Source organism: Chlorocebus sabaeus, chromosome 1 (genome assembly GCF_047675955.1).
Source record: "Chlorocebus sabaeus isolate Y175 chromosome 1, mChlSab1.0.hap1, whole genome shotgun sequence".
NCBI classification, from domain to species: domain Eukaryota; kingdom Metazoa; phylum Chordata; class Mammalia; order Primates; family Cercopithecidae; genus Chlorocebus; species Chlorocebus sabaeus.
In genome coordinates this window covers 23,651,385-23,666,061 of record NC_132904.1, presented here as the reverse complement: position 1 = coordinate 23,666,061, position 14,677 = coordinate 23,651,385, and positions in this window count along the sequence as shown.

Below are 14,677 nucleotides of genomic sequence, written 5' to 3'. Positions count from 1 at the left end.
TTGGTCTCTTGATCCAACAAATCAAAATGTTTTCATCCTATTCCAATTTGTCCCTCCCAAAAGAGTCCATGGCTTCTTTCACTCCTCATACCCTCCAACACAAAGACTCATTAAATACCAATCTTCTAACCAAAAAGTACTGCACTTTTTGTGAATCTCAGAGAATAAAAGTCGTTTATTTTTCTCTGTTTCTTTCCTTTTGGAAATAGTGAAGATCAAACTTGTCCAATCTGCGACCCATGGGTCACATGCAGCCCAGGACGGCTTTGAATGCGGCCGAACACAAAGTCGTAAACATTTTTTAAAACATTATGAGATTTTTTGCTATTTTTTTTTTTGGTTCAACAGCTATTGTTAGTGTATTTTATATGTGGCCCAAGACAAATTCTTCTTCCAATGTGGCCCAGGGAAGCCAAAAGATTGGACACCCCTGGTATAGATATTAGTTTATAATTACAGCACAATCAAAGAGAGATATTGAAGAAGAGAATAAGATAACGAGCAAATAGAAAAAGTAGTAAAGAGAAAATGAGGAGTAAGGGGCTAAAAACAAGAAGCCATGGTGCCACTTTCAGAAATAGGCATTGCTCAGGTTCTGTGTTAAATGTAGCAAATAAATTAAGATTGCCGCCTGACTAATTTTCAATGCTAAATTAAGTGCAGAGTTTAGATTGTGATTTTGAGATTAGATGATTTCTGAGTCCTTGACCGATATTTCAGGTATTCCTTTGTTTTCTCTTATTGTCTTCACTTTCTGATCTCTGCAACATAATCAGGCAGGTGTTCCTTAAATTCTCTTAATTTGCTTCACTTAGAATAATCACTAACAGCAATGAGAAGCATGTATTGAATGCTCAACTTTATGATATTAACTTTTATTTTAAGTTGAAGGGTAAATGTGCAGGTCTGTCACATAGGTAAATTTGTGTCACGGAAGTTTGTTGTGCAGATTATTTTGTCACCCAGGTATTAAGACTACCTCCCAAAATGACAAACACCCTGGAAGACAGCATAAGCTATCTCATTCCAGAAATAGGCACGGGCAAAGATTTCATGATGAAGACACCAAAAGCAATTGCAATAAAATCAAAAGCTGACAAATGTGATCTAATTAAACTTTAGAGTTTCTGCACAGCAGAAGAAACTATCAACAGAGTAAACAGACAACCTACAAAGTGAGAGAAAATTTTTGCCAACTGTGGATATGAATGGTTTTAAGTATTTCATATGCTTTAGTGCATTCCATTCTCCCATCAGCCCTATGAAGATGTAAATATGATTTTTAAAAAAATAAAGACACAGGGAGAGTAAATAAGTTATTGGGATCACAGAGACAAATAGTGAGGTCAGATGCAAACCCAGACTGTCTCATTCCAGAGTCCAGAATCAACCATCATGTTAAGCTATTTTGAAACATAAAACAGTTGACCCTCTAACAACACAGGTTTGAACTGTGCAGGTCAATTTATACACAAAGTTTTTCAATAAATGCTACACTGATATGCCTACCCCTCCTGCCTCCTCTTCTACCTCCTATACCTCTTTTGCCCTTGCCACCACTGAGACATCAAGGCCAACCTCTTTTCTTTCTCCTCCTCCTCAGCCTGCTCAATAAGAAGACAATAAGGATGAACACCTTTATGATGATCCACTTCCACTTAATAAACAGTAAATATATTTATCTTCCTTATGATTTTCTGAATAGTATTTTTTCCAGCTTACTTTATTATAAAGATACAGTATATAATATATATAACATGCAAAATATGTGTTAATCAACTGTTGGTGTTATTGATAATGTTTCTGGTCAGCACTAGGCAATTAGTAGTTACATTCTGGGGGAGTCAAAAGTTATATGTGGGTTTTCAACTGTACAGGGGTCAGTGTCCTTCACCCCCAGGTTGTTCAAGGGTCAACAGTAAATGTGAACAAAAACTAACAAAATAATGATATTTATCTAATTTCTTAAATACTTCTTTTGTAATAATCTCATATTTTGTGTTTTCTAGGGCTCTTATAAAACTAAGGCTAGTTTTTAATAACTTGAATATACCTTATGTCTAGAGAGGTAGTGATATGTTCATGGCAGGGTAGAGATTCAAACCAGTAGAGAAGATAGAAAATTATTATTATGTATTTTCCATATAGTATTACCTTATAGCTAATTCTCTCTTCAGTCTCAGTTTTCAGTTATTTACATAGCTTAGAAAAGAATCCTGATCTCAGCCCTGTCCACTTGTTTCATCAGCCTAATGCCTCCATGCCTCTTCTTTCATACTTCATCACCATATTATGTTTAATGAGGATGCACTTGTGACACTTCGAGCTGAATCATTCTTCAATGTGTGGAATTGCCTTATATAATACAAGACCTTGGGAATTACCAGCTGAAGGCACCAAATACTAAATAAAAACAACAAATGCCCCACTTTCCCTCTTTTCTACTGCCTCAGGGGTCGCATTTCACTTTCTTAGGAATTCTTGGCCCAGATTCTCAAAGCCACCCAAACAGCATTTTGCACACTTTTTTTAAGTTTTATTTTCTCCCATTGCTCTACCTTGCAGTGTGTGAATGTAGTACCATCTACAAATATGTGACTAAGCAGAAATCCCATTACATACTCTCTCTAGTCTACATGTTTACTGAGCTCTTCAGATATGATCCTTGAAACTTCCTTTCAGTTAATTTACTTAGTAGATTCTTCGTAAAGATGGAAATCTCTGAATGCACTTTAACATTTTATTGTTTTCCTAGTAGACATTCTGTTCACTCCCAGAAAAACAAACAGGAATGACTTCCCCTTTTGAGGAAGGAAGAAGGATCACTGAATGTTACCTTGTGCTAGCCACTTTATGTAAGACAGCTTCCTAGTTTGATCTTGGCTTCAGTTCTCCCTTGTTGCTATTATTATGTCCATTCTGAAGACATGAAAACTGAGACTTAAAGTTTTAAGTAAATTGCCAATAATAGTAGGAAAGCTAATAACTATGTTTATAATAATAATTGCAGCAACACACAGGCCTAATTCTACCATGATAAAGCCTAACTTATCAAGCTTTAAATAAATTTCTAAGTTTGATGTTTAGAATATCATGATAGCTCTATATGGAAGCTGTGTAGAAAGACCTTATTGGCCTCTCTCCCAAGCAGAATCCACTGCCACTTTGTCTATTTACCTTGTAAGGCTTAATGACTACTATCAAACATATTCCTGTCTAGTTGAAAACAGACGTACAAAATATCTGGATCAAGGTTACTTTCCTAGAAAATAAGATTCACAATACACAATGTAGACCATTCTAGAAAGAACTGACCAAAGCATCTGAAATTTGCAAATTAAACTGCCATCACTAGTTTTGTGTCCGTATGAGATTGGATCTCAGTCTCTTTGTCTATACAACAGAATACCTGGATCAGTGAGTGCTAATATTCTTACTGGAGTTTATTTAAGGTTTAATGACACTTGGAAAAGTCCATATTTAAATATTGTCTCGATTTTGTTCCCTGTTCCCATAAAATGCTGCTGAACATATCTTGAACACAGCAGAGGGGTGAAAATGCAACTTTTTTCTAGAAGTATATTCATTTTCATGGGGCTGACTGGAGTGGAAATATGGTTTGCAAGGCCAAAGGTTGGGAGAACAACATACTGTATGTGGGAGGGTGCATTGCAATGAGTGCATGAAATTACAGTACAAAGGATCAAAGAGAAAAATTGCCTTTAGAATGACAGGCTCTCCTTCAAGGAGAAGAAAAACCAAATAATTTATGCCTCAGAGGTACTGTAGGGCTCATATTTTAGCCTGCAGAATTCCTCAGCATTGCTATAACTGAGCCTCTTGCAGGAAGAAACTATTAATCCTTTGCATGCTTTGCCATTAATATTGTTTATTGGGCCACAAAAAAGAGGACATAAACCTTTAATGTCAGTTTTTCACAATAAGGATTTTTTTTTCCCTTAAAAATCCAATCGTATCTGCCAATTTGACATGGCACTTTAAGGAGATTAGAGAAGCAGATGGCTGATTCTTAATGACTAATTTTTTGCATCAACTAAAGATTTGTTATTTGATGCAAACTACGCAGAATAACAATGTTCCTTTTTAATGGAATTGGACTGTGCTACTGAAAGGGAAAAACAAGAGTTTATACTGACAAATAAGAAAAATTAGATTCAGAAGGTTCTGGAAGGATAACAGAGCACCATAACCCAAAAGTAAAATTTTGAAGGCAGCAGAGCCAATGAAGAACTCAGTGCCTGCTACACACTGCATGTCAATTTTGTGGAAAGTCTCATGCAAGAATTACACGAAGCCTACAGATTAAGAGATGAGGCTTCAGGAAACATCTAATCTAAGTCAGACCCTGGTTCAAATCTTTGGACAGCTGTTTATATTCTGAACAATTTGAGACTGTTCGTTGGACATTAGTTTCAGTAAGAGTAAAAATGTAGATAGGAATAACTCTGTGAGAAACTGTTAGAAGTGTTAAATTTAAAAGTGCATATAATGTGTTGAGCTCAGTGCCTGACATTTAGTAAACACTCCATTTGTCAATTGTCTAAGTACTCACAAGTGCTTATTTTTCTCCTGAGCTATTTCTTTTCTCCTACCCCGTGATAAATCTAAGCAATTTCCACACCCCTTGTTAGTTTCTGTCCAACCAATAACACAATTTTTAGAACAATTCATTTTGATCATCTTGCTGTGTCCCTACTTCCAATTCCAGACATGGGAACATTGGGAATTCTACAAATATCAGGGGGAGAAGAAGACTTCAGGGAAACATTAACGGATGGAGAAGAAATAGGAGGCAATTTTTTAAATCCTGCTAATGGGATCAATATTTGACTCACAAGCAATGCAGGAAAATGTTTGAGACAACTGAGCATTATGTTGGGAGACACCCAAGAAATATGCCAAATATTGTAATATGATAAAGAGAAGATATAGAGCAAGTTTTCTTGTATGTTGATGATATGTTTTAGAAGGAAATGGAACTCAGTGCACGTTTTAGAGACAATCTAGGACAGCAGAAGAGGAAATTTTGTATAAGGATATACTGTGCTATTTAATAAGGTAACTGAGAGCTACACATGGCTTTCTACATTTGAATTAAAATGAAAAGTAAACAACATTTAAAATTCAGTTCCTTATTCACACTAGTCACATTTCAAGTGCTCATTAGTCAAAAATAGCTGGTGGCTACCATAGATTACAGACTATAACCATTATGGCAGAAAGTTCTGTTGGATGGTTGTTTTGACAAGAAAACAAAAAGAAATTTTCTTCTTGTTTTCCATTTATTTGGTGATTATCTGGTGCATTTACTTTTCTGAATGTTAAGTTTACAAGCATGACTAAAGCAAGGTCCTGGCTCTCATAGTGTCTCCAGTCTAGTTGGGAAAATAGGCAAAAATAAGCAAAAAGTAGCAATACAATAGGCCAGTCGTTGGGCATACACAGGATTTAACAAGTAAAGGACTATGGAAACAGTAAGAGTGAAGTAATAAATAATGTTTAATTGGGAAGAGACCCGATTTTGAAAGACTGGTAAACAACTTACTAGCTATGAAATTTTGAACAGCTTTTTCTGGACCACAGTTTATTCATTCACTTGTTTACTAATTTTTTTACTTCTTTCTTGCCTTGGTTTTTTAAAGAATATTTCTTGAGTGTCTATCATGTGAGTTATGTAGGGTTGAGAATATTTAGAGCCATTGTAGGTCTTATTAAAATTGAACCCACTTGATCCATCTGATTTTTCTCTAAGGGAATGCCATTGCATTCTCTAATTCATTTCTTGTTGATTACATCCTAAGAGACTTTCCCCTTGCTATCAGAACTGCCTCATTTATTCATTCACCTAATCACTCAGCAGACATTATTGAACATTTACAATGGAATAGGTGCCACATTAAAGACATATAAATAAAAGTGTCTTGTCCTTTGTCCTGAAAAGTCTAGTGGGATAGACAGAGATACAAAAATATTACAATACAATCCGATGAAGGTGTGGACAACAGGATCCATGGGATAAAATAGAAAGGGGACCGAACACATTTTCAAAGAGGATAGTTCATCTCATTATTTATCCATGAAATGATGCATTTAATTGATTAGCTGTCTTCAAACAATGATGAAAGCCTTGCACACAATATAAGACCATGCTTAATTATAATCCATCAAATAGTAACCAATCCTTCACCAACTAATGGGAAGCCTTTAGAAAAATAAAATGAGAATACAGAGTCAATTATACATTAAAGGTTTCTACTCATATGGTTAATCAGAATCCACTTAAACCATCCTATTTATATGTCAATGCTTATGTTCATTGATAAACGTATTCCTTTCAGCAGACAGTTACTGAAGAGCTACTCAGTGCCAGTATTGTGTTAGGTCTCTGAGAAGAGTGTAGGACATGCTGACTGCTTTCAGTAAACATCTAATGTAAGTAAATACATTCTATTATGTAAAAAATCTATTTGTGTCTGAAGAGTTAACTGTCAATGTATTTTAAGAAATCAAAGAAGAGAAATCAGTATGCTTCCTATAGCAGAATTTCTAATGGGATATGATAATATTTAAACAGAAAAAAATTAAGAAGAACTCCAGAGAGAGTAAATACCAAGAAACAGGGTTCAAGAGAAAAAGAGAGAATCTGGCTGCTAGTTCACTGGTCAGGTACCATGAGCCTGATACTAAACTATATATCTTAAGCATAATTATTTATTTCATTTTTACAATAACAATATTATGTATTATTACAGCATTTTAAATATGAATAATCTAGAGCTGAAATAATTTAAAATATGTAATTTACCTAAAGTCACAAAGCTAATACATATTCAAGCCATAATTCAAACTCAAAACATTGTAATAAAAATGTCTTTTGACCCCTAGTAAAACAGCAAAGAACAGTATTGCTTCTTTGCTGAACTATAGAGAGCCTAGCTGGTCATCTGATCAACAGTACTGAAAACTATGGTGAGAAGGTTCACTTAAGCCAGATAATTGAGGATTTTGAAGGCTAGACTACAAAGGTGTGTTCTATCTAAATATTCCCCCTGAAAAAGTCATTTCAAAAAGTTAAACACACGGAAAATTATTTAAGTGTATCAGCCACGTTTCACAAGCTAAACTTGAGATATCTAGAAGATTAAAACACTGCACCTCAGCTAGTACTTTCCAATTGTCTGAACTTGTAACAAAAGCCTACAGAAGTAGATAAAGGTAGAAACAGAAAAACCAGCTGTAAAATTCAGATACCTACAGGTCTGTGTATATAGACATATACGTTTATTTTTAAGTAGAAATTCCACATTCTATAGCCACGCAAAATTCGCATGCTGAAATCCCAGGACAAAGAATCCCCTGTTATGAAATTCAGGTGTCCTTTATGGCAGCAAGAGTGCCACAGGGGGTCCCAACAAAAGGAAATAAATGTATGATAACTATGCAAGCTGCTGTGCCAGGCAGTGACAAACAACTGATTAAGACCAAATTGGCCAACAAATTTGGGTTGCTGACAAAAACTTGGCTCTTCCCTGAGGGCACTGTTGCCAGGACATATTATTGTATTTCTACAACATGGAAATTAACACATAGCATGAGGGTTGATTTTTTGTCTTCTCTCCTCCTCCCCCTCCTTTGGGAACAGCGTCACTATCACTCACTGTTGATTGCATTTTTACCCTCTTCATCATCTGCTCAGTTTACACTCAATCAAGACTTTCAAGAAATTAGAAGCATTCACGCTCTGTTTCTACAGTGGAACTTGTTATTTAAAAAGGGCAAAAAACAAGCACTTATACAAACAAGTGTGAGCATAGGAACACACACACCATAGACACATAAAAAATGGCAATGACCTTGCAGTAGAAATAATAGATTCCTGATATAGGCTGATAATAAAAAATAACACACAGTTGAGAAGTAAATTATGAGATATATCAGAAGACATGTTTTGGTGATGCCAACAATGGTACAACCAATTATTTCAATATCTGACAACGAGAACGTTAAAAGAAATGCACCCATGTCATTCATCTCGGCTGCTTGTTTGATTAATGCTAAGACTTTTTCTTTCTCTGGCATTCCATAATCTGCCCTTTCTGCTAATATTCCCAAGTTTCCCCAAGCAAAGAGCTGAAGCCTAAGGCAAGAGCTTCTGATTAATTTTTCTAAATGGAGTAGGTTTACAAAAGTCATGTTTGCTTCCTAGTAAACGGTTACCGAAACCATGTAGCTTTCAGATGGGACTAATTTTTCAATTAGTGGAGATGGCCCAAGTCTTTTCAGAACTGGTCTAGGCGGCACCAGGGATGTCTCTGATCTCTGACAACTTTAGGGCTATGTGTGTGTTTACACACACAGACACACACACACAGACACAGACGCACACAAACACACACCCCTGAGGTTATATAGTAAATCCATTTCTTCTTATGACGATGTGTTTGAAAAAATCAAGACCCATATCACCACAGTGACAAGCGCATAGTTTTGAACAGTAGCGATGACAGCTATTTTCTCAGTCCAGACATAACCTGGAGAGCTGTGCCAGGGAGAAAAAATACAGGTGCTTTTCACATTAAATTAGTCATAGGATATTTCAGACGATCAATTAGAAGTAAAAACATTATAATTAATGTGACATGTAAACAAGTGGCCATGATTTATAAAGCAAATATAGAACTGGTAGTTTCACTGTTGTCTGAAATATGAGGAGGACATTCTTATTGCCACTAGTAAACAACCATTCAGATAATATAGAAAACATACTACATTTCTTTACTCAGAATAGGCTTAGAATATGCCACAGTTTTAGTATGTGATATTTAAATCTTCAGTGTCTTAATATCTCCAGCAATAATATGGGTCCAGCACTATTTTCTTTATTATTACCTAAAATGTTGATAAAGAAATTTTAAAAAATCATGTGATTAGAGCTTTTTGGAAGTACATATGATGTTTTCAAGCAAAATAAACTGATAATAGAATAAACAGTAACTGTTTTCAAATCTCCAAACCAAGAAGGTGATATTTAAAATATTTTATCACTGCTCTTGTAAGTCTTGACAAAAACTCCAGAATATACATTTCATACATATAGTATATTTACAAAATAATGATAATAAAGCACACAAGTAACTAAAATAAGCATTCCCATCCAATTTTCTTGCTTAAACACTTTCCAGAAAGTCTCTTCCCTGTGTCATAGCAGGAAAAAGCAAAGAATTTAAAATAAAGGGTACAAAAGTATAAATAGATAATTAATATTCAATCTCTCCAGGTTACTAAATCAATTTCTCTAGGCTCTGCTAGGCTGTTGGAAAAATAAGAACAAACAAGAACCATATGCAAACCAGGGGCCATCAGAATCACTTAAGTGGTTGATAGTAAAGGAGAAGAAACTTACTTTCTTCTGATGGAAAACATTCCCCTACAGGAGTGTTTTATATCTTCATTACATGCCCTGACTTTGATATATTTTAAATCACCGTCAAGGACAGGAGCAAGAAAAAGGAAGAATCTATCATTTTGGATCAAATAAATTCAATTCTTTTAGGGACAGAGGATGGGGAAGAGTTAGGATGCTTTATGTTATTGTATTTATTTAGTTAATATTTATTTAACACCTACTATATTTCAACCTCTGCAAGGTACTAAGTAGATTAAAAAAAATGTATCTTTTTATCGGTCCTAAATGAGCTCACGGTCTAGTGAAAGAGAAAGAAATATAAAAGAAAAACTAAGGATACATGCTCTAAGCACTGTTTTAAAGATACAAAGATACTACATCTCATTCACAGGACAGCTGTCTCCCTAGAAGGGAAACTTAAGCTTCATTTTGGCAGCTTTTGCATAATTTGATGTAGTGAAGTTGCAAACGGTATAGAGGGGAGTAAAAAGGATGAAAGAGACAGAGAGACAGACTTATGAGGTAAGATTAAAGAAACTACATAGGCATGACTTACCGATGTGAGGATATCCTGATAAATGTATAAATATTTTGAAGATGTAAATACCAAAGGAAGGATGTTGGAGAAATAAGCAGATTTTTAAAAGGTAAAATTTTTGCTATAAAGAAGAAAAAACTGAGATGACAGGTATGAACTATATATGAACTATAACATGAAGAAGTTGCTTTTCTGGAAAACATAGAATTCCATCTTTTGAGACATTTGATTTAGACCTTTTTCTCTCCTGGCTTGCTTGACTTTAGGAAATATATACAAAGTTGATTTTCAGTTAAGGTTCTTCATCATTGCTTGGATATCTTCTTTATGCTAAGGACTATGATGAGCGTTAAAGAGGAATAAGATAGGGGTCTCTGTACTTAGGCAATTTACAATCTGAAGAATTTCCACCTCCTTCTTATCACTCTGCACAGCGCATATGATCTACCTCTTACTGATGCTTCTCTCAGGCTTGAAGAGTCCAGCCACCTCATATTACCAGGTTTTGCTAGGACCTAATCTAGCATACTTTCCACCAAAGTATTCCTCTTTCCTCTCCCCTACACATTCAACACACACACACACACACACACACATTTGCATCCTTAATAAAAGAAAGTAACTTAGACATTTAGTGTAGTAGTATCTAAAAGTAAGGGTATTTAAATGGTTGATAGTAAAGGAGAAGAAACTTACTTTCTTCTGATGGAAAACCTTCCCCTAACACAACATCCTTGATCATTTTCATAAAAATTGAAGCCGGCAAATCTGAGAAAAACCATCTGATTAATCTATACTCTGTTTTGAGTGATTGCTAACTTGAAATGTTAGTTTTTTGGTGGCATGTAAAAAAATTGTAAAAAGAAAATATTGTTTATAAAAGGGAAAAAATCTTTTAATTACAGTGTGGTAAAGGTATTTTTAGGTATCAGTGTTTTTCTAATATAATTTCAGTCAATCAATCAGTAATTATTAAAGGTGTGTATGCTTGCTTGCAATCAATAATTATTAAACATATGTGAATGTGTCTCCGAATTTGAAAGGTCTTTGAGTATCTATGAATCAAGAAAAAACTGAAAGAGTTAGGTACTCTTATTGCTATTTGACTAACAAGGAAACTGAAGCTCAGAGAATACTAGCAACTTGTTTTAAAGGTCACTCTGCTTTTATGTGGTAGAGCCAGAATTTAAGTCCAGGTCTGTTTGATTATCATTGAATTTTTTTTTTTTTTTTTTTTTTTTTTTTTTTTTTTTTTTTTTTGAGACAGGGTCTCACTATGTAGCCCAGGCTGGAGTGCAATGGCATGATTATGGCTCATGGCAACTAGATCTCCCAGCAATCCTCCCATTTCAGCCACCCAAATAGCTGGGACTACAGGCATGTGCCACCACATTCGACTGAATTTTAAACTTTTTGTAGAGATAGGGTCTCACAATGTTGCCTACGCTAATCTTCAGCTCCTGGCCTCAAGCGAGCCTCCTACCTCGGCCTCCCAAAGTGCTGGGATTACAGGCATGAGCCACTGTTCCTGGCCCAAAGTTACTTTTTTAAAAATTACAAAATACACTAAACGTATAGAAAACACAGGATATATAACACACTTGTGTACCTTTTATAAACCATGTCGCTCAGGAGCTGTCCCTGTGGTGAGATCGTAGCTAATATCGAGAATCTTTCTATCCTAGTACGATTCTTATTTCAAATATTCTGTTTACTTGGCAGAGCACATGTCTCAAATGTGGGTGTAAGAAAGATGATGTCACCACACTCTGGTCCAGTAGATATATATGGCATTAAGTGGAACCTTTTAAGCATTCTCAAAGTTCAGTTACAGGAATCAAAACACGTTTTCTCTGTTAGCAACCTGGCAGCTGTGGAAAGCTTGTCAGAGACAGCTTGCCTTGCCCTGGAGGTGCCTGTGAGGGTAGTGCAGATTGGGAAAGAGAAGCTAATATAGACTCTGTACTTTTAGGAACCAGGCACTATGTTAGGCCATACGTTTGTCATTTAATCCCCTAACCAATATTATTGTTGGCATTATTATTCTCAATTAACAACTGAAAAGCAGAAGGTCAGAGTGGTTACAAGATGTGCATGGTGTGAAACAGGTAATAGCGAGCAAAGGTAAAATTCCAAGCCAGTTGTATTTAATTGTAAAATCCATAGTATTTCTGTTATTACATGTAGTCAGGATTAGAATAATGAGTAGGATTGTGCCTAACAGACATTCAGGCAAATTACACTGGGTTAAAAAGGTTTCAAACTAATGAATATTAATTTTTTATCCACTTAAAACTGGGACCATTTTTGGCCAGGCAGGTTGGCTCCATGCCTGTAATCCCAGCACCTTGGGAGGCCCGAGGCAGGCAGATCACAAGGTCAGGAGATCGAGACCATCCTGGCTAACACGGTGAAACCCCGTCTCTACTAAAAATACAAAAAATTAGCCAGGCGTGGTGGTGGGCGCCTGTGGTCCCAGCTACTTGGGAGGCTGAGGCAGAAGAATGGCATGAACCCCGGAGGCAGAGCTTGCAGTGAGCCGAGATTGTGCCACTGTACTCCAGCCTGGGTGACAGAGCGAGACTCTGTCTCAAAAAAAAAAAAAAAAAAAAAAACACACACACAAAGTTGGGACCATTTTTGTGCACCTTGGTGAAGTACGATGTTAGAATTCATCCATCGATTCACTTGTCCATACTCTATAGGACTCTCCATTACCCGCCCTTGGAACATTGGTAAATGTATTAAAAGGATGGCATATTTGGATCAAGTGATTGGTTATGCTCATCTATCCCACCTGTACTTAGGCTCTGATTAGGACTTAGAACACTGTACTAATGTTTGAGAGTTAAGGATCTGCCAGGATACCTAAACCTCTTTCATAGGACACAGCCAATTTATGATGTTAAAAATAAAAGCAATGATGATTGTATTAATTCTATGTTTATGGGTCAAATATTTTACTAGCTGCTTTACATTATTTTTGTTCCCAAAACAATTCTAGGAGAAAGGCATATTTTTGTTAAAAAAACAAAAAAACAAAAACAAAAAAAAATAAGCCTCTCAAAAATTAAATGGCTTGGCTTTTCATAGAGTTATTATGGAAGCGAAAGAGCCAAGATTCTACCACTCGGCTGTCTGCCAGCAGAGACCTTTACTATTCACTATGGTGAAGTTTTCTTCTGTAGTCTGGCTGCCTTATGATCACAGATGACTTCAGTGTAACTAAAGGCAACGCAGCATTCTGTCAGGCAACCTGCAGAACAGCAGGGCGAATGCCTCTACACACATGACCATGATTACCCTCGTGGCCTCTCTTTGGGTGAGATCCTTGCTCCTTCCTTTGCACTTGTTCATTTTCTAGAAGATATTCAGGGGCAACCTCTTGGCACTGGTGAATACACACCACTTTTCCAATTAACACAACTGCTGGATCATTACATTTTTTCTCTAAAGTCGGCAAAATGTCTCTGATACCAATTAAAGTGTGGCTTACACTTGTCCATAACTGCAAAAAAAAAAAAAAAAAGAAAAAAGAAAAAAAGTAACCAAGGAATAAACTATTCAACTCTTGAAAAAGTACTTTTTCTAACTGAAGGGAAGATGACTTGGAATAAATGATAAATAAAAATAGAAAGTGTGTTAAGTTGCTTACTTTCTGACAGGCAAAACACCAAGAATTTTGCTCGCATTATTTTATGTAATCCTCATGAAATTGTCTTTTTTAATCCTTAAAACAATATTATGAGAATTTACTATTGGGATCCCTATTTTACAACTGATGAAACAGAGACATAGACATCTTAATTCCCAAGGTTATAAAGTGGCAACAGGTGTACCTAATTTCAGGGTCTCCATTTTAAACACAGGGCTCTAATGGGAGTAAGAATAGGATGCTAAAGGTGAGGGGGTCTATACTAAGAAAAAGAAGCGCTTCATAACAACAGCAAGAAAGAAAAGCAATTCAAGATTGCTCTAATTTTCTTTTGGTCTGTATAATATACCTATCAATGAAAGCTGATTTTGGTAGCTATGACTGACCTGTTTATAACCCAAAAAATTGAGAAAAGAGAAATGAACTGAATATTTGTGTAGGTAATGACTGCCACACGAAGTCATATGGCTACTTTGCGTGTTTTTTAGCCATTAATATTAGTGGTTTTTTATTTCCATCATCCTAATGAGAGAGGTATGTGCATTTGTACTGTATAAGAAAATAGTCTCAATAATCTGTTCAGAAGATGTATGTATATTTTTGCCCAATAGTGTTTTAAAGTTTGAAAACTGAAATGCTTTCACAAGGGGCCTATGTAGGCCCTAGGCCTCATCACATCCACTGTGTTGCATAGCCCTAATTTATTTATTCTGCACCTGCTTGGACCCAGTAGACAGTGGATCTGGAGATGCCAGATCCAGTCTAGGGTCAGCCTCTTACTGATTACAACAATGCTGTTATTAATGAAGCAGAATTCTCATTCAGATCACAGGGTAGATAACTTCATGGCCTTCAGCAGCTTATCACATTTCTTCTGAAATAATTTTAGCACCTAGTTTTCCTTATCAATGAAATGAGTAGAAGTATGTTTCTCTTAATCTCTTTCAAAAGATTCCAAAAAATATTTTTTCTTAGTGAGAAAGTTTTTGTTTTTGGTTTTTTTGAGACAGAGTCTTGCTCTGTCGCCCAGGCTGCAGTGCAGTGGCGCGATCTCAGC